Source organism: Dasypus novemcinctus, chromosome 17, assembly GCF_030445035.2.
Source record: "Dasypus novemcinctus isolate mDasNov1 chromosome 17, mDasNov1.1.hap2, whole genome shotgun sequence".
NCBI classification, from domain to species: Eukaryota; Metazoa; Chordata; class Mammalia; order Cingulata; family Dasypodidae; genus Dasypus; species Dasypus novemcinctus.
This window is the reverse complement of record NC_080689.1, coordinates 100,970,009-100,995,418: the sequence shown is the minus strand read 5'-3', so window position 1 is coordinate 100,995,418 and position 25,410 is coordinate 100,970,009. Positions and strand designations below refer to the sequence as shown.

At 40.9% G+C, this 25,410-nt stretch overlaps 1 long non-coding RNA gene across 3 annotated transcripts in view; it reads right to left on the bottom strand.

Annotated features, from left to right (window-relative positions):
• Positions 1-3,119: 3,119 nt before the first annotated feature.
• The window catches only part of LOC131274114 (uncharacterized), a 67,496-nt gene continuing 45,205 nt past the window's right edge, over positions 3,120-25,410 (bottom strand). For 2 of the 3 annotated variants that reach the window (XR_009181327.2, XR_009181326.2), the window contains exons 5-6: positions 5,738-5,915; positions 3,120-3,599 (exon numbers count right to left, since the gene is read on the bottom strand). This is a non-coding gene — a long non-coding RNA (uncharacterized lncRNA). Of the gene's footprint in view, positions 3,600-4,914; positions 4,954-5,737; positions 5,916-25,410 lie in introns of all 3 variants that reach the window. The other variant, XR_009181328.2, reaches the window with a different exon arrangement.

The window sequence follows — 25,410 nt, the reverse complement described above, 5'->3', positions numbered from 1 at the left end:
TCAAGCAATGAAGATTGACTGTCACTGTGGGCCCTAAGGCGAGGGGGAAAGAGGTATTGAATAGATGGAACCAATGTAACTGTGTGGGCAATAGAAGTGTTCCACAAGAGTACACAAGGATGTATATAAGACATAAAATTAAACCAAAAATATATAGGGGCTGATAGGCTAAAATGTAAATCATAATGTAAAACATAAGATAACTAAAAATTTAGAAAATTGTATCATCGAAAATATAAACCACAAGGAAAACACAAATGTTACCTTGTTTGAAAGCTATTGTCTCAATATCTGTACAACAGTTTCAGTAAATATAGTATGAATATGTAAAAAGATTATTGCTGTGGAAGGGAAAAAGTTTTATGTTGGATATGTGGGAGTACTGTATATTGTATATATCAATTACTGTGATCTAAAACTTTTGTGAAGATAAGGTTAATTAGAAAAAAGAAAAGAAAAAGAAAGGACATAGACAGTGAGGAAAAGACGGAAGCATTTGCCTTGACAATTTGCATACAGGGTCACACTTATTGCAGTGATGGAAGGCAAAACATCAAAAACAAAGCTTTTGCATTTTTAAATTTTTTGATACCCCAATTTATTTTTACCTTAATTTTTCTAAAAATTAATATGTATTCTATATCTAACATTTAAACTCATCACTATATTCCATTTTACTATTAATGGAACCTGGCAATATATTGGGCTTCAGTTTCCAAGAAGTTTTGGATCACAGAGAGGTTCAACAATGGCAGGGGAGGAATACTGGTGTGGGATGTTATTGACAGGGAACACATGGTTGGCAGGGATTTCTACAGGGCATATACCCAGGGTGCATAAAAATGTTTGGATATTTTCATAGTGGATATAAATTAAAAACAACTGAGGGAGTGCTGAATTCCTAGCCATGGGAACTCTATCACAGTCCCTAAAGAAACAGCAACAATCCCCCAAGTGCAATGGCAAAGACCAAAAGAGAATGAAGGTCCAATAAGGAGACCTTGATACTAATGACTATGCTTGTGAGCCTGTGCACCTGAAATAAGAACAAAGCCTAGAGCTGCAGGGTGCCTAAGAGTTACCTCCTGAGAGCCTCCATATTGCTCAAATGTGGCCAGTCTCAAAGCCAAACTCAGCTTATAAATGTGTTGCCTTCCTCCCAGCATGGGACATGACTTCCAGGGATGAGCCTCCCTGGCACCAAGGGATTACTACCAAGTACCAGCAGATGATGTAACTAGAAAATGACCTTGAATAAAAGGGTCAACTCAGACCAGCAGAATATCTCAGTCTACATATAATACCAGGAGTTAAAAATACATTTTGACCTGAATCAAGGGGGAAATGGAAAGGACAAATGAGTTTATATGGCAATGAGTCTCCAAAAAGAGCCAGGAGGTTATCAGAGGGGTTGCCCTTATGCACACCTGAGCAGAGTCCCAGAGACAGATAAAGTAGATACAACCCTGGGTATTGGTTCTTCTGATGGCTACAGAGACCCACAGGTTCTATGGTCATGGCAGATGGAGTTCAGTGCCATGTCAGTTGGCCCTGCTTTCGAGTTTGTGTTTCTGTGTAATGGAGCTGGACTCAGATGTGACCTTTGTCCAAAGCCTCTCCTTTTACTTTTACCAGAACTGTAGTTGGTGCTGGGGTTTAATATATACCCAGGGGACCTGAATCTCTGGACTGACTATGTGATAGCCAGGCCCTAATCCTTAACAGACTTGCAGCTCCTACACTCTGGTGTATTGGACTTAACTCTCTCAGCTAACATGGAGTTGAAGAAGGTCAACCACCACACCAGGGAGCCAAGAGTGCCTACAACTGAAAGCAGGAGGATTGCAGCCTGCATCCATGTGGAATCTAAGCCCCCACTTAATATAGATGTGGAGTGGACACAACATTCCAAGGTCCACAGGATGGAGGAATAGAGTATGGATTAGAGTGGACTTACTGATATTCTATTCATGAACTATTGTGATTAGTAATCAAAGAAAATGTGGCATTGGTGTGGAGAAAATGGCCATGGTGGCTGCTGGGGATAGGGAATGGGAGGAAGAGATGTGATGTGGGGGCATTTTCAGGGGTTGGAGTTGTCCTGGTGGTGCTGAGGGGACAGTTATCAGACATTGTATGTCTTCCCATGGCCCACTGGGTGGAATGTGGGAGAGTGTGGGCTATGATGTGGACCACTGATCATGAGGTGCAGCGGTGCTCAGAGATGTATTCACCAAATGCAATGAATGTCTCATGATGATGGAGGAGATTGTTGTTATGAGGGGAGAAGTGTGGTGAGGGAGTGGGAGGTATATGGGGACCTCATATTTTTTAATGTAATATTAAAAAAATAAATTGAAAAATATAAATTATAATAACCATGTAAAAAATTATAAAATTTCTCATTAAAAAAAAGAAATGAATGGATAAGTTGTGGTATAGTCATACAATGGAATATTACTCAGCTAATAATCATTTTCTCAATTATATAGAGATTTAATTCATATAGATACGAGCCAGACCATTCACCTGTTCACACCAGTACACTTTGACAAAGGCCTACACCAATGAAACCAACAAACCCAACCAAAGAATTTTTCCTTCATGCCCTTTTACAGTCAATACCTGCCCACCCCCAGTATTTCTCACACCTGCTGGGAAGAGACCAAACTTGGTCCTCTTCTTTTACAGGACATCATTTTTTCAGTTATAATGAGCTTTGTAACTTCAATCCATTGTGCCTACTGATAAAGTTTTCTGCTTCCATTGCAAACTCCTCCTTCTTGTATCTATTTCATTTAATAACATGTAATTTAAAAATGATCAAAATATGTTTTCAGGAGTACAGTAGATGCATTATCATGATACATTTGAGAAAACTGGCACTGAGAGTTTAACTGAATCAAAGATGTTCACACAAAAAGGGTACTTGGGATTGAAATCAGGAGCTGACCAATTTCAAATTTCATGCTTGCTACTTATTTTTTTCTCTAATACTCATTTTCCTCACCTTTGAATGGCAATAATTACATGTGTTTATGAGGACATACCTGTGAATTTTCTAATGGGTCCAGGCAATCAGTGAGTAGTTGATAATGCTTTTATTATCTTAATAGGAGTCAGAGAAAATTGAGAATGTTTATTGTCACATACACATACATTCTATCCCTCTCTCTTTCTCCCTCTCTGTCTCATACCCACCCACAGACACACATGTGCACAAGCACAGAAACACACACAGCTGCTTTCTGAAAGATCATGGCAAGTAATGCAACTCCCGCTTTTCCTGTTTGGGCTGTTGGAATGTGTCCTGGTGCTTAGAAAGACCAGGAACAAAGAGGAATCCCAGAGAAACAGAGCCATGGCCTAGTTGCATGGTGGCTGCAAGAGTCTGCTGGGGATCATGTGACCTCTGTGGGGACCAAGTGACCCTTGCACTCAAGTCCGTGTCTTCTTATCTTCAGCAGCATCTCCATAAGCAAGTCCTAAACATGACCCAGTGTTCCAGTGACCTTCAGGTCTCTGGGCAAAGGGCCAAATGATCCCCCTCAGATGTCATCTTCCAGAGAAGAATGGTAGTTCACAGAAGCATATATTTTCTGAAAAACAATTCATTTATTGTAGACTTGCAACTGGAATGAAATGTTTGTAGTGTCCTTCCTACTCTGTTGCCTACCCCAAAACCATAACCAAATCTCCTAGAAGGCTGCAAGTGGTTTTTGTCTGAATTACAGTTTTTCTAAATAGAGACCTTACAGGAATTAGGCATATAAGCTCCTATAGGATGTGTAGATGGAAGGCAATCATCAAGTAATCTTGGAAATTTCCATCTGTGCCCTGGATATAGACAACCCCTGCAGGTGAGGAATGAAGCTCAGTAGGCATTGTAGGGTCAGGAGAAGGGTCAGCCTCACAGAATTAAGGAACACACCAGAATGTGGAAATGAAAATTGAGACGTGCCTGAGACCTAGAGGAAACCGTGCAGGCTGTGAAGGATCACTCTTATAATGGATCTACTGCTACTTGATTCCTTAAGTGAGACTGATAGCTAGAATATACACTTCATAAAAATTTCTTCACTTAAGCAGCTCTGGGTCTTCCCAGACATAACTGAACTAGTTTTCAATCAGTCTAATTTTAGAAGCTTACACTTTGCATCTGGTTCCCTGAAGAATATTAACCAAACCTTCTCAGTTTTGCTTACTGGAATAAAAACCTCAAAGCAAAACCAAACAGAATGGTGTCAGGAGTATCTTGTGACCCAGGAAATCTGTAACTTACCTCAGAGGATAAAAACCTTGATATCCTTGAGTGCTCACTGAGAAAGGAGTCATGGAGACTGGCATGTAAGCACCTGCACAACACTTTCTAAACTCTGACTTATTTGGTGCTGAAACCAAGGACAAGGTGAATGTGCTTGAGAGAACACAGGCCTGAGAAATTGCATGTATCCTCCTCACAAGGCCCCTGGAATATCTAGTCCTCACTATGTTTGTTTTTTTACTTGTTTTACTTCTCCCTTAGCCCTCTCCTTTGCCTATAAAAACCCTGGCTCCCATTCTCACTTTGAACAGGTTTTGGGAAGATCCCCCAGTTCCTTGCTTGTGCACTCACATAAATCACCTCCTCACAGAGACCTGTATCTCCTTGTGGCACAGGACTGGGGGTGGAGGGGCCTTCTGTTGGAAATGCCCCTGCACAGGGTAACAAGATCCCAGAGATTCTGTTTGGTGGTGCTAAGTTCACAGCGGTTTTCTTTCTGTTGCTCACAGCTGCAAGTCTCCTGACCACAGTTCTCAGCCCACTTTCATGTCATGATATTTCACTTAGCTGTGTTCCAAGTGGTGTCCCAACTTGGGTTACCATGTTTGAGCATGAAAGTTGATGTTTTATGAAATATAAAAATAAATTACCTTGGCAACAAGCTTCTTGGTATTTCTCAGGTACTTGTGCTAAAATCATCAGATCATGACACAGAAAGGAAATTGGGAAGGGGAAGGTTAGAATAACAAGCTAGGAGAGGCAGGGCAAGATGGTGTCTCAGTGAGTGCACCTTACATTCTCTCCTGCAAAGAGGTGGTCAAGTGGGGATGGGGTCTTGCCAGAGTGGGCTGTCTTGGGGGCTTGCAGGGTGGAGGGTGTGTGGATGTTGATTTGGAGAGACAGTGACAGAGGTGGCATTTGCTAAAGGTAGAATTGTGGGTTACAAGTAGAGGTTGGAAGCTGTGGGCTGGTGGGACCCTTCCCTCTGGGGCTGGCAGCTGTGGTATGCCCTGAGAACTGTCAGTTGTGCAGCAGTATTCCTGGGCCCCATGGTCCCTGGATGTGTGGTGCCCAGGTCAGTGTCCCCTGAGGCCCCATAGCCCGTGTTCCACGGACCTTCATACCCTGGGTTTGCAGTGTCCCAGATTTTCCTTTCCCTAGTCCAGCACTCCTGGAGGTCTGGGATTGCCCTAGCCCTCCAGTTTTGGACTGATTCTGTGGGTGGGAGGGATTTGTTGGGGGGTGCAGCAGGGGGGCCTGGCTAATATGGGTTCAATATTCTGGTGATTCCACCCACTTCTGTTCTTTTTATTTTTCCACTTGGAGGAGCATACCGGCTAGCTTGGGGAGAGCCTGGGAAGAAAGGAGTGGCGAATCTGCTGAGGAAACCTATTCACCTAAATACCCTGGGATAGGAAACTTGGTCTGGGAGAAGGTGGACTCAGAAAATCAACTAGCCCTCTTGTAGCACACCTTAAGGAGAGGGACTGAAGGAGGTGCATTCCAAGCTTCCAATAGCATACTTGGGGTTCCTGGTGAGGTGTGGGTGCTCTCTCTCTGGAAATTAAGTCATTGTTTTCTGTGTGGAGCTGGTTCAGCAAGAACCCTCTCGAATCTCCTACCAGACCTCTCAGGTAGCTTTCCTGCTGCCCTGGAAGAGAAGTGAGAAGGGAGAAAGGCCAAATGTCAGATTCCTAAGCATTTTATTTAACTGAAAAAAGGATTCCCTTGCTCGAAGCTTTGTCTGATATTTTCATGGTTTCGGTTTTTTCCTTCCTCTTTATCCCCTGAAGGCCCTTTTTTCTGTTTTTCTTTTTCTCTCTTTTTCTTCTTGTTGCTTGCTTCCCCCTCCCTTTTGACCCTTTTTTCCTTTCCTTTCTTTCTATTCTTTTTTATTCTTTTTATATTAGGTGCTGCAGGGAGCACTTCACATTTGCTGTATTTCTTCATCCTCAACTTTCTCTTTTCTGTGTGTATTGATTTTGGCCACCTACACTATCCCCTTTCCTCTACATCTTTCTATCTTCCATCATTTATTGTTTCCCTTACATTACACCTCTCTTTGTTTGCCCCCCTATTTTTCTGACTTTTTATTTCTAATACCTTTGTTCTGTTTTCTGTCTTATATTCACTCTTTATATTATTGTCCTTTCTTTTCTCTTTCCATCTCTCCTGAACACAGTGGCCTTTTAATTCACACTATATTCCTCCCCATATTCAGTTTCTGTCTCATTATACATTCTCTGCTTTACTTACTTTTATAACTCTACAGAGCTTACATGAATCTAATATCCATTCTCCTAGATCTCACGTGTTTCTTCTGTTAATACTTACTATAGTAGTATATCAATACTACTATTATTCATTTTCTTTTCTTACTCCTTTTGCTTTCTCTGGCCCTAATGTTTTCCTTCAAGTGAACTTAGACAACAAGGAAATAGAATAAGAAGAACAAAGTGACAAAGAGAAGATTAACACACACAAAAACAACTAATTAAACCCCTCCACAAAGAAGCTAAGCAACTGATTAAACCTGTCAAGATAAAATGATGACCAGACAGCAACAAAAAACTACAAACCAAACCAATAATCAGGAAAACATGCACCAATCCAATGAACACAGTAAAAAGCAGGAAGAGGAGCAGAACATAGAACAAGTAATTAAAGCTCTTGAAACATATTTTAGGGACCAATTCAATGAAGGGAAGGAAGAGATTAAGAATATGAAAAAAACACTTGGAGAGAATACAGAAGAAATTGATATACACAAAAAGATAATGGATATGATGGTGATGAACAGCACAATTCAAGAAATCAAAAATACACTCTCAGCAAATAACAGAAGACTTAAAGAGGCAGAGGAGAGAATTAGTGATATGGAAGACAGTACATCTGAAATCAAAGAGATAGTAGAACTGATGGACAAAAAGATAGAAAAAATCCAGCAGGGACTGAGGAAACTGAATGATGATGCAAAACACACAAACATACACATTATAGGTATCCTAGAAGGAGGAGAAGGGAAAGGGGACAGAAGGGGTGATGGAGGAAATAAAGGCTGAAAACTTCCCAAACCTATTGAGGGAAATGGATGTACATTATTCAGGAAGAACAACACACCCCAAACAGCATACATCTCAACAGGCTTACCCCAAGACATACACTTGTCAAATTATCCAATAATCAAGACAAAGTGAAAACACTAAAAGTAGCAAAAGAAAAGAGAGCCATCACATACAAAGGAGGCTCCATAACATTAAGCACTGATTTCTCATCTGAAACCATGGAGGCAAGAAGGCAGTGGTATGACATAGTCAAGGTCCTAAAAGAAAAAAAATTTCCAACCAAGAATACTCTACCCAACAAAGTTAGCATTCAAAAATGATGGTGAGTTCAAAATATTTACAGATAAACAGAAACTAAGAGAGTATGCCAACAAGAATCCTGCCCTTCAAGAAATACTAAAGGGAGTTCTGCAGGAAGAAAGAAAAAAACAAGACAGAGTTGGAGCAGAGTGTAAGAGCAACAAAAAAGACAAACACAGATAAAATCAAACAAAATATGACAAACACAAATCCAAAGAAAATATGGCTAACATAAGAAATTTCTTGAAAATATTAACACTGAATGTCAATCAATTAAACTCACCTGTCAAGAGACTCAGACTGGAAGATTGGATAAGGAACTATGAACCATCTATATGCTCTCTACAAGAAGCGCATCTCAGACCAAGGGATTCAAGGAGGTTGAAAGTGAATGGTTGAAAAACAATCTTACAAACAAACAATGGCCAAAAAAGGGCAGGAGTAGCTATATTAATATCAGACAAATAGACTTTAAATGCAAAACAATAGTGAGAGACAGAGATGGACACAACATATTAGTGAAAGGGATAATCTTTCAAGAAGAAAGAACAATCATAAACATTTATGCTCCTAACAAGGGAGACTTGAAATATGTGAGGAAACACTGGACAAACTAAGTGAAGGAATAGATGCTTCTACAATTATAGTGGGGGACTTTAATACACCACTATCAACTTTGGACAGAACATCTCAAAAGAGAATCAATAAAGAAGCAAAGACTTTTGAACAATATATTAGAGGAGCTGGACCTAACAGACATATATGGAACATTATACTCAAATATAGTAGGATATACATTCTGCTCAAGTGCACATGGATCATTCTCCAAGATAGACCACATGCTAGGCCACAGAAAAAGTCTCAATGAATTCAGAAAGATTGACATCATACAAAATAATTTCTCTGACCACAGTGGAATGAAGCTGGAAATCTGCCAGGGCCAGGGACCTAGATTTGGCACCAAGAATGGAACTTAAACAACACACCCTTATAAAAACAGTGGGTCAAGGAGGAAATCCCAAAAGAAATTAATAACTACCTTGAAACTATTGAAAATGATAACACAACATACCCGAGCTTATGGGATGCAACAAAAGCAGTACTGAGAGGGAAATTTATGGCCATAAATTCATACATCAAAAAAGAAGAGCTAAAATTGAAGAACTAACTGCACACTTGGAGGAATTAGTAAAAAAAAACCAACAAACTAATTCCAAAGGAAGAAGAAAGAAAGACATAACCAAGATAAAAGCAGAACTAAATGAAATAGAAAATAAGAAAGCACTTGAAAAAATAAAACCAAGAGCTGGTTCTTTGAGAAGATCAATAAAATTGACAAACCCTTAGCTAGACTAACAAAGAAAAAAGGAGAGAAGATGCAATACACAAAATAAGAAAGGAGAAAGGAGATACCACCACTGACCCCACAGAAATAAAGACAATCATGAGAGGATACTTTGAAAACTATATTCCAACAAGAAGGACAATTTAGAGGAAATGGACAAATTCCTAGAAACAATAAGCAGTCTACATTGACAAAAGAGGAAATTGATGATCTCACCAAACCAAACACAAGTAAAGAGATAGAATCAGTCATTAAAACCTCCCAACTAAGAAGAGCCCTGGGCCAGACAGCTTCACAGGTGATTCCACCAAACATTCCAGAAAGAACTAACACCAATCTTTCTTAAATCTTCCAAAAAATTGAAATAGAAGGAACATTGCCTAATTCATTCTATTATGCCAAGATTACTCTGGTACCAAAGCCAAACAAAGACACCACAATAAAGGAAAATTACACACCAATCTCTGAAATCAACGTAGACGTGAAAATCCTCAACAAAATACTTGCTAATCGTATTCAACAACACATGACCAAGTGGGATTCATTCCTGGTATGCAAGGATGGTTCAACATAAGAAACTCAATTAATGTAATATATCATATAAAAGATTGAAGGGGGGTGGCAGACTTGACCCAGTGTTTAGGGCATCCATCTACCATATGGGAGGTCCGTGGTTCAAACCCTGGGCCTCCTTGATTTGTGTGGAGCTGGACCATGTGCAGTGTTGATGCACACAAGGAGTGCCATGCCATGCAGGGATGTCCCCCACGTAGGGGAGCCCCATGCACAAGGAGTGTACCCCATAAGGAGAGCCGCCCAGCATGAAAGACAGCGCAGGCTGCCCAGGAATGGTGCTGCACACATGAAGAACTGACACAACAGATTCCCATGTTGCTGACAACAACAGAAGTGGACACAGAAGATGCAGCAAATAGACACAGAGAACAGACAACCAGTGTGGTGGGGGGAGGGGAGAGAAATAAATAAATAAATCTTAAAAAAAAAAACCACAGCTAACATCATTTACAATGGTGAAATCCTAAAATCTTTCCCTCTAAGATCAGGAACAAGACAAAGATGCCCATTATCACCCATTCTATGTAACATAGTCTTAGAAGTACTTGTTCAAGCACTGAGGCAATCACCAGACATAAAACGCATCCAAATTGGAAAGAAAGAAGTCAAAATTTCACTATTTGCAGATAATGTGATCCTATACATAGAAAACCCCGAGGAGTCTACAAGAAAGCTTCTAGAACTTATAAATGAGTTCAGTAAAGCCACAGGTTACAAGATCAATGTGCAAAAAATCAGTAGCATTTCTATACACCAATAATGATCAATCTGAGGAGGAAATCAGGAATCAAATACCATTTCCAATAGTAAATAAAATCAAATACCTAGGAATAAATTTAACTAGAGATGTAAAAGAAATCTATGATAAGCTGGAGGTAAGTATTTATACAGGGAAGGGATAAAATGGGGGCTTAGGATGGGACTTTGTGGGCTTGAGGGGGGCTAGGGATGGGAGGATGGGGCAGATGGCCCAAGAAATTGGGGGGAACATTTGAACATAGGAGATTGTCAGGTATATGGTTAAAATTATAATGCAGAAAAACTCTTTAGAAAATATAATATGGAAGGTTACCTGTTTAAGATGCTTAAGGGGGGGCATCTGACACAGGGCAGGCTTCTAGGGAGTGTGTGAGTGTTCATTTTGTCATAGTGCGTTATATCATTGGGTGGAGACCCATACAATGAGAGTGAAGGTATACACACATCCTGGGCAGGACTGATGTTCTGAAACAAAGGGAATTGTATCTTTCAAGAGAATTGGTGGCTCCCAATGGGTTCGGGTAGTCAAGTATGTCAAGTCCTCAACATTGTTGCAAGTATCTCTGAATATGGTCTTCAAGTAATGAAGATTGTTGTGGTGGGCCCTGATGGGAGGGGAAAGAGGGGTTGAATAGATGGAATCAGTGTAACTGTGCGGCAATAAAAGTGTTCCACAAGACATTCAATTATGGATATAGAACATGTTAAATTACACAAAAAATGTATAAATGTCTATAGGCTAAAAATGCAAACAATAATGTAAAACATAAAATAACTAAAAATTTAGAAAATTGTAGTCAAAAATACAAAGCATAATGTAAACTCAAGTGAAACCATGTTTGAAAGCTATTGTTTCAATATTTGTACATCAGCTGCAGCAAATATAATATGAACACATAAAAGGATCATTGCTGGGGAAGGCACAAAATGATGTTGGATATGTGGGAGTACCATATACTGTACATGTGAATTACTGTGATCTAAAACTTATGTGAAGACAAACTTAATAATTAGGGAAAAAAAGAAAGGATGTAGACACTGAGGAAGAAATGGAAGAAACTGCCTTGCCACTGTACATACAGGACAATACCTATAGCAGTGATGAAAGGCAAAATGTCAAAAACAAAACTTTTTCATTTTTTCATTTTTTGATACCCCAATTTTTCTTTTTTTTATTTTTTAATGTTACATAAAAAAATATGAGGTCCCCATATACCCTCCACCCCCCCACCCCACTCCTCCCACATCAGCAACTTCTTTCATCATTGTGGCACATTCATTGCATTTGGTGAATACATTTTGGAGCACTGCTGCACCACAGGGATAGTGGTTACACTGTAGTTTACACTCTCACCAGTCCACCCAGTGGGCCATGGGAGGACATGTGATGTCCAGGAACTGTCCCTGGACATCCTGAAAATGCCCCCACATCATATCTCCTCTACCCTCTCCCTACCCTCAGCAGCTACCATGGCCACTTTCTCCACATTAATGCTACCTTTTCTTCCATTACTAATCACAATAGTTCCAGAATAGAATATCATTAAGTCCACTCTAATCCATACTCTATTCCTCCATCCTGTGGACCCTGGGATGGTTATGTCCACTCCACCTCTATATCAAGAGGGGGCTTAGATTCCACATGGATGATGGATGCAATTCTCCTGCATGCAGTTGTAGGCACTCTTGGCTCCCTGGTGTGGTGGTTGAGCATCTTTTCACATGCATTTTGGCCATTAGTATTACCTCTTTGGAAAATTTTCTAGTCTTTTGGCTTTTTAAAAATTGGGTTGCTTGCCATTTTGTCAAGTTGTGTGATCTCTTTATATAATGTGGAAATAAACCCTTGTCAAATATGTGGATTCTGAAGATATTTTCTCATTGATTTGGCTACCTTTTCACCGTCTTAGTAAAATTTTTTAAGCACAAAAGTGTTCAATTTTGAGAAAGTCCTATTTACCTATTTTTTCTTTATTGCCTGTGCTTTGGGTGTAATCTCCATGGAACCACCATGTACCACAAGGTACTAAAGATGCTGACCTAATTTTTTTGTTCTAGGAGTTTTATTGTCCTTGCATTTATATTTAGTTGTTTGATCCATTTTGAGTTCATTTTTTAATAAGGTGTGGGATAGGGGGCACTTTCTTTAGGCTAAGAATATCCAGTTTTCCCAGTACCATTTGTTGAAGAGGCTGTACTGACCTGGCCGAGTAGCTTTGACAGCTCTGTGAAAAATCACTTAACCATAGATTTGAAGATCCTGTTTTGAGCACTTGCTTTGATTCCATTTGGCAATCTGTCTGTCTTTATTCAAGTACCAAGCTGTTATTACCTCTGTACCAAGATAGTATCTTTTAAAGCCTGGAAGTGAGACTCTTCCATCTTTATTCTTTTTAAAGATATTTTTGGCTATTTTGGCCCTTATCCTTTTAGACATTTTTAAAAATTGGCTTTTCCAATTCCACAAAGATGACTGTTGGAATTTTTATTGGGATTGTGTTAAAACTGTAGTTTAGTTTGCATAGAATTGACATCTTAATGATACTTAGTCTTCCCAGTTATGCATCCAGAATATTCCTCCATTTATTTATATCATCATTCTTTCTTTTAGCTATGTTTTATACTTTCCTGAATATAGGTAATTTATGGTCTTGTTTTAATTTATTCCTAAGTATTTGATTATTTTAGAAACTATGGTAAATGAAATTTTTTCTGACTTCCCCCTCAGATTTATCATTAATAATGTATATAAACACTATTGATTTTTGTAACTTAGCCTTGTATCAAGCCACTTTGGTGAAATTGTCTATTAGTTCTAGGAGTGTAGTTGTAAATTTTTTGGAATGTACTAGTTATAGGATTATATCATCAGTGAATAGTGGTTTTACATCTTCCTTTCCTATTTGGGTACCTTTTTTTTCCCTTGCCTAATGGCTCTATCCAGAACTTGTAGCACAATATTGAATAACAGTGGACAGAGTGGACACCCTTCTCTTATTCCTCATCTTAGCAGAAAAGCTTTCAATTTTTCATATATGTATTTTGTTGTATTAAGAATGTTTCCTGCTATTCCTATGTTTTGGAAGGATTTTATCAGGAAATGATGTTGTATTTTGTCAAATGCCCTCTTTTGCACGTATTGAGATGATCATGTGTTGTCCCAAGGCAAATATTTTCTCCATTTTGTTCTCCCAGGACAATGTGTAAATACGTGATACAACAAGGTACTGTTTTTACTTAACTTTGTGTGTTCTGTTTATATTATAGATCATCCTATTGAGAACTGAGACTGTGGCTTGGTTTTGAATATGAACTACAATCAAAATCCAGCAAAAAGTAGATAGGAAACAATTTCAATTTAATTTAATAATACAAAGTCAATCTGGGTTCTTTCATTTTTCACCATTCTTGTCTGTTTTTTTATTATTATTATTATGAAAAAAATTAAAATACTTTAATAATGATTGAAGTGATGGAGACTGCCCATCTGCAGAGAAGATTCATAAGTAAAGCACCCTATGCCCTAGAGGCCAGTGCCTATCCTCCAGTGGAGGAAAACAACACTTCGGGATTATTCTGCAGTTGGAAACGGAAGCTCCACTTCCCAAAAATGGGCAGGAAGATACAACTGGGCACCAGCTTCAGCTACTGATTAGTAAATTTGGCAGGCTAAAGTATAGTCCTTAGAATGGCTAAAATTTAAACATATCCAAGTCAGAAGAGACTGGTATCCACCATTTTAACTCCACCCCATGCACGAGGGAGGCAAATGGACTAAAAAGCCCAGTGCTGGTAGGGACCAGCTTCTTTCCATCCAGATTGGATTGCAGCTCTAGCCCAAGACCCAGAGAAAGTTGGGGGGACCTTTGCCAGACTCTCTGGAAAAATACAGGCCACACCATGGATGCCAGTAATCATAGTACACTGGTGGTGCAAGCCATCTCAGGAGCTCCTCTGTGACTGGAACTGGAAGCTCTATTTCCCAAAAACAGGGAAGGAAGAGATGGTTGGCCACTGATTTCAGCTACTAATTAGTAAATTTGGCCGCCTAAAGTACAATCCTAAGAACAGCTAAAGTTTTAACCTATCCAAGTTAGAAAGAGGCCAGTAGGCTATTTTGACTTTGCCCCCAGCAAAGATGAAGCTGGGCTGACTGAAAATCACCCTGCTGGTAGGGACCAACTTCTTTCACTCAGATCAGCCTGCAGGCCAAGCCAAGGCTTCAGCCCCACCTCTAGCAGGAAAGAAGCAGGTGGGTCCTCACCACCGTCTCCAGGTAAATGCAGGTACATTCAGTGGGGAAACTGAATAGTGGGAACTCTACTGGGGCAAATACAATCATTTTGGACATGTGTGGCATAGATTATTGCCCATACCTGTAGCTCCACTCCTCCATAGGCAGGGGAGAAAAGGACTTGAGACATCATCAGTCTCTCTGGGTGACTACAATTAAGGCCTGCAAAACTTGGATTATCACACACAGCTGTGGCTCTGTCCATACACCTGGCAAAGGAGAAAGTTGGGACATGCTTCATCAGTCCCTGGGGAAATGAGGGCAACTTGAGCCTCACAGCTTAAAGCACCAACTACATCTTTGGTTCCTACTACACAACAAGCAAGGGAGTAAGGACAAGAAGCACTAAACTAAAAAGAAAACTGCACCCAGAATAAATACTTTTAGTAAGCCAGATGCCAAGACACCAATAAAAAACTGCAATCCATGCCAAGAAACAGGAAGCTATGGGCCAGTTGAAGGAACAAGATAAGCCTCCAGATGATATAAAGGACAACGTTGAGACAACTAATCAGAGATGTTCCAACAAATCTCCTTAACTAATTCAATGAGATGCCTAAAGAGATTAAGGATATTAAGAAGACACTGCATGAGCACAAAGAAGAATTTGAAAGCATACATAGAAAACTAGCAGATCTTATGGGAATGAAAGGCACAATAAATGAAATTAAAAATACACATGAACCATAAAATAACAGATGAGGAGGCATAAAGATTGGTGAGCTTGAAGAAATGGCCTTTGAAAGCAAACATACAAAAGAACAGATGAAAAAAAAGAATGGGAAAAATTGAACAAGGTCTCAGAGAAATAAATGATAGCAAGAGACATGCAAACATATGTGTCATGGGTAGACCAGAAAGAGAAGAGTAAAAGGGCAGAAGGGATATTTGAAGAAATACTGGTAGAAAATTAATCAACCCTATTGAAGGACATGGATATGCACATCTAAGAAGCACAACACACTCCCATCTGGATAAATCTGAATAGCAACTGAGACACATACTAATCAGAATGTCAAATGTCAAAGACAAAGAAAGAATTCTGAGAGCAGCAAAAGAAAAGCAATGCATAACACATAAGTGATACCCAATAAGATTAAATGCCAATTTCTCATCAGAAACCATGGAGGCAAGAAGACAGAGTTATATATATTTAAGATACTGCAAGAAAAAAAGTGCCAGAAAAGAACCTTATATCCAGCAAGATTGTCTTTAAAAATTGAGGGTGAGTTTAGAATATTCACAGATTAAAAGAAATGGAGAGAGTTTATAACCAAAAGACTAGCTTTGCAGGAAATATTGAAGGGTGTGTTACAGCCTGAAAAGAAAAAACAGGAAAGAAAGGTTTGGAAGAGAGTCTAAAAATGAAGATTATATTAGTAAAAGTAGCTGAAGTAAAAAGAGTGGTGAAAGTAAAATATGACAGATAAAAGCTCAATATTTATGAATATACTTAACCCATGTTGTAAAGCACTTGTATTCAGAAAACCACAACTCTTTGTTAAAAGAAATAAATAAGACCAAAATCTTTGGAAGAACATTCCATGCTCAGATTGGAAGACTAAATGTTACTAAGATGCCAATTCTACTCAAAATGATATACAGATTGAATGCATTCCTTATAAAAATTCCACCAGCATTTTAAAAATGAATGGAAATTTATTTGGAAGGGTAAGGAAGGGGTCCTGAATATCCAGAAACATCTTAAAAAAGAAAAGCAAAGTCAGAGGACTCTCACTTCTGGTCTTTAAACCATATTACCTAGCTACAGTGGTTAAAAACAGCAATGGTACTGTCATAAAAACAGACACATAGACCAACGGAACTGAATTGTGGTAAGGTGAGGTATGAGACCCCTGTATGATGTTATGTATGTTTGCTTTGTAAGTTCACAAAAATTACAATAAACTTATTGTCTATATATTTTATGTATGAGTGATATACTTAAATATATGAAGAAAAATGGGGGAAAAAATCCACAACCACTCACAACCAGCATATCTGCAGGCTTGGTTTCCTGCCATCTTCCAACCTTGGGATCACCCTGATGAATACAACATCCCTCCCCCCTACTGCTCTGTGGGCCTCCAGCTGGCTCCAGTGCCACCTTCTTCCCATCTGACCAGGCCCTTCAGACACCCCAAGTGGCAGCACTGCCTCAGCCAGAAACCCCCAGCCTGCCCACACTAGGGTTCTGCAACCCTACCCCAAAGTGTAAAGACCTCTTTAACCCTAGAGTCACCCCCCCCAGTCCCTATTTGGAGTCCCTGGTGGGCAGCCTCATGGAGCCATCAGCTCTGACAATTCTTTCCAGTCTGCAAATCTGGCAGCTCCCACCTCAACCTCTCCTCAAGGCCAGCCACCCCTGGGCAGCACCAGTTAGCTTTGGGGGGTTGATACCCACAAGTTCCACCTTGGGCACACAAGCCAGGCTCCAGCTGGCCTATGGGTCCACCCCTACTGTATTCTCCTCTGGCACAGCCAATGCATCTGATTTTGCATATATCACCAACGTGCCCTGTGCTGTGACCAATTTCAAGGCCAATGTGAGGCAGTGAATCTCAACATTTGGCAGCACCACTCCAGTCGGGGTTTAAGCAGCACATAGGAGCTTTGGGAACCAAGTGGAGGTCACAGATCTGTGCTCCAACATTCAAGCACTCAGGATAAAAGCAGAATGGAGGGGGGTCCCACACTACAAATTGCTATGGAATAAGCTTAAGCCTAAAGCCCTAGGGCCCTGGAGCCAGAGCACCCCTACTGCCATTGTGGGAGCCAGCACCCCTAAGAGGAACCTTGTGTTTGGAGGCACTAATGCCCCTTCAAGCTACCCAACACCCAGGGACCTGCCATGGCAGAGCCCCTTCCCGTGGAGGGCCCAGCACCTCTCAAACCCATATTGGATTTACATGCACATTCATCCCTTTATTCCCACCAACCCACCAGGAACAGCCTTGCTTTCAGGGTTCAGTCATCACAAGGCAGGGCTTTGCATGAGACAGAACTGTGGGCCCTCAGCTCATTCAATTCTCTCCAGGTGGGGCTCCACCATCTCAGGGTCTAAGAGGCAAAAGCTGGCCTGAGGGAGAGGAACCTCAAAAAGCAGCCTTGGGAAGTGGATATGGCTCAAGCAATTGGGCTCCCATCCACCATATAGGAGGTCCAGGGTTTGATGCCCAGGGTCCCCTGGTGAAAGCAAGCTGGCCCATGAGGCAAGCTGGCACATGTGGAGAGCTGGTGCAGCAAGATGACACAACAAAAAGACACAGAGGAGAGACAATAAGAGACACTGCAGATCAGGGAGCTGAGGTGGCACAAGAGAATAGTCACCTCTCTCACACTCTGGGAGGTCCCAGAATTGGTTTCTGGAGCTGCCTAATGAGAATACAAGCAGACACAGAACACACAGCGAATGGACACAGAAAGCAGACATCGAGGTGGGGAGAGAAAGAAATAAAATAAATTAATAAAAAAAAAAGAAGTAGTCTTGTCCACTTTCCTTCAGGCTGAATCTGTGATTGACCAATTTAAATGTGTTATACAAACCAACCCCTGTTCTCTTCACTCCTAGAGCCAGTTGGAGTCCCAAAGATAAAAGTTTCCATTTCCTCTGCATTCCCTTCAGTTTTATTCCTGAAGTTGGGGGTTTGGGCTATCATCTGGTAGGGTCGCAGTAGCCAGATTACTTGGGCAGGACAGGAGGTGATGACCTGACCCCTCCAGACGTGGAGCTGGCTGAGCCCACAGCTGCCCATAGGTGCCTCCTGCCCTTCCCATTTTCCTTGTCAGTCTTAGAGATGTCTTATAAATAAAACCTGTTTTTTTTTCCTTTTACATAATATATCTCTGCTCTGTAAATCAAGTATAGAGAAGCCATTGACTTGTACAATTGGAGACAGATGAAGCCAGGTTTAACTCTTTAAAGTTTCTGATGTCCCAGCTAATGGGGTAGGGAAAGCAGCAAAATAAATGAAACCTGAGTATGAAGCCTGACACATAAATATTAAAAATGTGATCTGAGGTGGGGGGAGGAAAATAAAAAAATAAATAAAACCTTTTTTAAAAAATGTGATTTGACTTTAAGGTCTGGGAGTCCAGATATAGTGGATCCAGGGAAAGGATAGATGGGGTGCCCAGGGTAAAAGTGGCCTGGGGAAGGGATTGGTAGACAGGGAGCCTGGGGAGAAGAGGCCCTGGGGAGGGAGGGAGACAGGTGGAGGCCCAAGACAGTGGGTCCAGGGAAGGGGACTCTGACTGTGGAACAGGCTATATCATCACTAGTACACCCAATAAAACACATGTGATACATTTAGTGTTTTGAAGCTGATTTTTTTTTTTGCTTCTAATTAAGGTTTAGACAAATCACAGCTTCATCTAAAGAGTGTGGGCCTGGCATCAAGGCCCTAGGACCAGAGTGAACAAGGGAAGAAAACTCACCTCTGCTCTGTAAGCAGTGAAATGCATATGTCTAAGATATGAAATATTCCTGGTCAATTTGTCTTAAAAAAAGCATAGGACTGGACAACCAGCAAGATGGCAGTGGAGTAAGAAGCTCCTAGAGTCAGCTCCTGCTACAGGGCAGTTAGTAAACATGCAGAGCTCTCTGGAGCTAGCTGAAGCACCTGTCTGGGGGCTCCAGGAGGCCAGAAGAGCATCCTGCAACATCCCTGAAAGAATAGGAGGAGGAGACTGCCCATCTACAGAGAAGGCTTGTAAGTAGAGCAAGTCACACCATGGAGGCCAGTGCCCATCCTCCATTGGAGGCACAAGCTGTTCCACAACTGTAATTGAAAGGTCCACTTCCCAAAAATGGGGAGGAAGAGATGGTTGGGCACCAACTTCAGCTACTGATGAGTAAATTTGGTGGGCTAAAGTATAATCCTAAGAACAGCTAAAGTTTGATACTGTCGTCAGAAAAAGGCTGGCAGTCACCATCTTAACTCTGCACCTGGCATGAGGGGAAGTGGGGCAGACTGAAAATCCCAGTGCTGATAGTGACAGGCATCTTCCCATCCAGATCAGATTGCAGCTGTAGCCTAGGCCTCAGCCGCACCTCCAGCAGGGAGGAAGCTGGGGGACCTGTGTTAGGCTTTCCAGGAAATTACCAGCCAAGCTACAGAGGCCAGTGAATATCTTACTATGGCAGCACAAGCCACCCCAAGAGCTATTCTGTGGCTGGAATTGGAAGTTCCATTTTCCCAAAAACAGGGAAGGAAGAGATTGTTAGCCGCTGATTTCAACTACTGATTAGTAAATTCAGCTTGTTAAAGTCTAACCCTAAAAACAGCTAAAGTATGAACCTGTCCAAGTCAGAAAGAGGCTGGTAGCCACCATTTTGACTATGCCCCCAGCATGAGGGGAAGCCAGCCTAACTGAAAATCACTGTGACCATAAGGACCAGTTTCTTTCATCCAGATCAGCCTGCAGCCTTATCATAGGCTTCAACCCCACCTCCAGCAGGGAGGACACTGGCAAGCCCTGTACCAGCCTATCCAGGTAATTGCAGGTACCTTTGGCTGACACAGACTGAATAATTAGAAGTCTACTAGGGCAACTACAGTCATCTTGGACCCACACTGCATAGACTGCTGTCCACACCTGCAGCTCCATCCCTGCCCCAGGCAGGGGAGAAAGGGCTGTGAAGCTTCATCAGTCTCTCTGGGTAACTACAGTCTAGGCCTGCATGACTTGAATTATTCCACACAGCTCTGATTCTGTCCCTACCCCTGGCAATGGAGAAAGTTGGGAGAAACCTCATCAGTCCCTTGGTAAGGAGGGCAGCTTAAGCCTTCACAGCTTATTGCACCAACTATATGCTTGGCTCCTACTGCACAAACAGAAAGGGAGAAAGAGCAGGAAGCCCTAAACTTAAGAGAAAAACTGCACCCAGAATAAGTACCCTAGTAAGCCAGATGCCAAGACAACAACAAAAAATTATAATCCACACCAAGAAACAGGAAGATATGGCCCAGTTAAAGGAACAAGATAAGCCTCCAAGAGTTGAGACAACTAGTCATAGAAGTTCAAACCTCCTTAATAAAGTCAATGAGATGGTTAAAGAGATTAAGGATACTGAGAAAACATTGCATGAGCACAAAGAAGAATTTGAAAGAATACATGGAAAAATTGCAGGTTTTATGGGAATGGAAATCAATAAATGAAATTTTAAAAACATTGGAATCATATAATAGCATATTTGAGGAGGCAGAAGAAAGGACTGGTCTCTGAAAGTGAACATACAAAAGAACAGATGAAGAATGGAAAAAAATTGAACAAGGAATCAAGGAACTAAATGTAGCAAAAGACATGCAAATATACATATCATGGATGTCCAAGAGGAGAAGAGAAGGGAAAAGGGGTAGAAGGAATATTTGAAGAAAAATGTTTAAAAATTTTCCAACCCTATGAAGGACATAGATATCCATGTCCAAGAAGCACAATGAACTCCCATCAAAAAGAAATCTTAATAAACCAACTCTAAGACACATTCTAATCAGAATGTAAGATGCCAAAGACAAAGAGAAAAGCAATGCATAACATAAGGGATATCCAATATGATTACATGCTGATTTCTCACCAGAAGCCATGGAGGTAATAAGACAGTGGTCTGATATATTTAAAATATTACAAGAGAAAAACTTTCAGCCAAGAATCTTATATTCAGCAAGACTGTCTTTCAAAAATGAGGGTGAAGGAAGTGGGCTTGGCTCAGTGGATAGGGCATCCGTCTACCACATGGTAGGTCCATGGTTCAAACCCTGGGCCTCCTTGACCCAAGTGGAGCTGGCCCATGTGCAATGCTGATGCGTGCAAGGAGTGTCATGCCACACAGGGGTGTTCCCTGTGTAGGGGAGCCCCACGTGCAAGAAGTGCACCCCATAAGGAGAGCCACCCAGTGTGAAAGAAAGTTCAGCCTGCCCAGTAATGGCACTGCCCACACAGAGAGTTGATGCAGCAAGATGATGCAACAAAAAGAAACACAGATTCCCATGCCACTGACAACAAAAGAAGCTGACAAAGAAGAACACGCAGCAAATAGACAGAGAACAGACAACTAGGGTGGGAGGGAAGGGGAGAGAAATAAAATAAATAAATAAATATTTTTAAAATATTAGGGTAAGAGTAGAATATTCACAGATAAACAGAAACTGAGAGAATTTCTAAGCAAGAGACAAGATTTTCAGGAAATATTAAAGGGTGTGAGAAGGAAGAAGCAAGATGGTCGCTGAGTGAACTTGCCTTGTGATCTCTCCTGGGAAGAGATGGCTGGGCATGGCTGGAGGTTCTCTGAGGCAGGGATTTTTTGGGATTTTTGCAGGGCAGGAAGTGTCTGGACATTGATTTGGTGGAAAGGTAACGGAGAGGATTGGTCTATAAGATATACTTTCGGTTCTATTGCCCAGAGGTGAGACCTGCACATGGGTTCCTCCCTCTTGGGGGTGGGTGGAGCCACGGTGTGATGCAGCAGCTCAGCTTTTTGCTGGCTCTGCGGTGCTGGGGAGTTCGTGAGTCCTGGTCAGGCTGCTGGAGGGTTGATGTGACGGGTCACCTTCGCGGATCGATTTGGGGAGATAGATGGTGTTTTGTTGTGAAGCGGGGGAAATTTTTGATTGCGGACACAAATAATAGCACTTCCACCTGAAGCCCCACCCCCACAAGGCCGGCTGCCGATCTGCAACTGAATTAGGCTGTAGGCAATAAAGGGAAGTAATTGGGAAGTTGTTTCAGGGTGCAGCGAGGGAGGGGGACACATCTGGAAGCTGATTAGGAAATATTTTGCGAAGCTTGGGAATTCCAGTTTTGGAATCTGTTTTCGGCATCATGGGCTGGGCTTCGGATCTGTACCAGTAAAGTGGCTGTGGTGTAAAGGCACCCTCAAGTGGCAGTGTTGTGGAAGCACAGGGTGGGAGCTGTCCAAAAGCTGAAGTGATGATATACCCACATTAATGAGCCCTAATAAGTAAGTGAATTGCAGGGTTCAGACATAATATAGAGTTTGCAGATCTGACTTCCCCCATAGGGTTGGTGCCCAGCTGTGGGAATCCCCGAGGGCTGTGTTACACTATGGGGCTCCTAGGCTTCCTGTTGACCAGATTGGAGGTTGAATCCCCTAAACTCTGGTGGCCCACACCACAGAGAATCACACCTCTTGAGTCTTTACTATCTCAGACTTTCCACCCCTGAATTCATCATGCCCTGAGGTCCATCTGAGGTCGTTGAATGCCCTAGCCTTCAACGTTGGCATTTTTTCTTTATCATTTCATTTTGTTTTGTTTTTATTTTCATTTTGTCTTATTTTTTACTTTTTTAAATGTACTGATTGCTAACATCGCATTATCCCCTAGTCTTTTCTCACAGCGTATCCCCCAAAGTCTTTTTTTTATTCAGTTATTTAGGGTTTTTTTTGTGTGTGTGGTTGTTGTTGTGTAGTTGGTGTTTTAATTGTGGTTCATGTATATCTGTTTTTTTCCTTTCCCCTACCTGTTCCCCACCCTTTGCCCACCCCCTTTTCCTTTCTTCCTTTCTTCTCTCCCCCCCCCCTTTATTTTTATTATTTTTCTGTTTTCTCTCTCCCTCATGTCCCTCATCTTCTACTTATTTTATTTTAACTCAATTATACAATAGGTGCGGCAGGAAACACCTCACATTTGCTGGGGTTTTCTCATCCTCCACTGCCTCATTTCGGTGTGAACTGATTTAGGCTACCTACACTATCCTCTTTCCCCTACATCTTGATATCCGCCACCATCTACTGTCTCTCCTATATTCCACCTCCTACCTCCCTTTCTTTGATCCATGAAGTGTCTAAGTCTTAATTTCTAATACCTTTGTTTTGTTTTCTGTCTGTTATCCACTCTTGAAACTATCACCTTTCTTTTCTTTTTCCCTCTCTCATGAAAACAATAGCTTTTTAGCTCATACCATATTCCTCCCATGTTCAATCATCTACCTCATAATAGGTACTCTACCTACTGCTATAACTCTACGCAATTTACATGAATCTAACCTCCACCCTCCCAGATCTCATATTCTAGCTTTGTTAACATATATCACCAATACTACTTTACACTTTTCCCTTGCTTACACAATTGCCTTTCCCCGGCACTAATACTTTCCTTTAAAGTGAACTTAACCAACAACAAGACATTAGAATAAGAAGAACAAAGTGACAAAGAGAAGATATAACACTTATGCAAAAACAACAGCTAATTAATCTCCAAGAGTAGACATAGAAGCTAAGGAACTGATTAAATCTGTCAAGATTAAATAATGACCAGAAAGCAACAAAAATCTACAAACCAAACCAGTAATCAGGAAAACATGGCTGAATCCAATCAACAAACCAAAAATCAGGAAGGGGAGCAGAACTTTGCATAAGCAATGAAAGATCTCAGAACATTTATCACTGACAAATTTGATGAAGTAATGAAAGAGGTTAACAACATGAAGACATCACATGGAGGGGAAATTGCAGACATACGCAAAAAGATAACAGATATGATGGGAATGAACACCACAGTTCAAGAAATCAAAAATACACTTGCAGCAAATATCAGCAGACTAGAAGAGGCAGAGCAGAGAATTAGTGATGTGGAAGACAGTACATCAGAAATCAGATAGTAGAAGGGGTCGATAAAAAGATAGAAAAAATCCAGCTAGGATTTAGGGACCTGAATGACAATGCAAAATGCACAAACATATGTATTATAGGCATCCCAGAAGGAGAAGAGAATGGAAAGGGGTCAGAAGGAGTGTTGTAGGAAATAATGGCTGAAAACTTCCCAAATCTACTGAAAGAGACAGATGTACATATCCAAGAAGCACAGGACACTCCACTGGTCATAAACCCCAACAGGTCCACCCCAAGACATATACTTGTCAAATTATCCAATGCTCAAGACAAAGAGAAAATCCTAAAAGCAGCAAGAGAAAAGAAAACCATCACATACAAGGGAAGCTCCATTAGATTAAGTGCTGATTTCTCTTCTGAAACCATGGAGGCAAGAAGGCAGTGGTATGATATAGTCAAGGTACTAAAGGAAAAAAAATTTCCAACCAAGAATACTCTATCCAGCTAAACTAGCATTCAAACATGATGGAGAGTTCAAAATATTCTCAGACAAACAGAAACTGAAAGAGTATACCAACAAGAAACCTCCCCTTCAAGAAATTCTAAAGGGAGTTCTGCAGGAAGAAAGGAAAAAACAGGACAGGCAAAGTTGGAGGAGAGTATAAGAGCAACAACAACAACAAAAAAAGACAAAAAGAGAAGGGAAAAAATACAAACAAAATATGACAAACACAAATCAAATCAAAATATGGCTAACACAAATAATTCCTTGAAAGTAATAACACTGAAGGTCAACGGATTAAACTCTCCTATCAAAACATTCAGACTGGGACATTGGATAAGGAAATATGACCCATCCGTATGCTGTCTACAAGAGACACATCTTAGACCCAGAGACGCATGGAGATTGAAAGTGAATGGCTGGAAAACAATCATACAAGAAAACAGTAACCAAAAAAAGGCAGGAGTAGCTATATTAATATCAGACAAAATAGACTTTAAATGTGAAACAATTGTGAGAGACAAAGAAGGATACTACATTTTAGTGAAAGGGAAAATCTGTCAAGAAGATCGAACAATCATAAATATTTATGCTCCTAACAAGGGCGCCTCTAAATAAGTGAGGCAAACGATGGAAAAACTAAGTGAAAGAATAGATGCATCTACAATTATAGTGGGGGATTTTAATACACCACTATCAACTCTGGACAGAACATCTCAAAAGAGAATCACTAA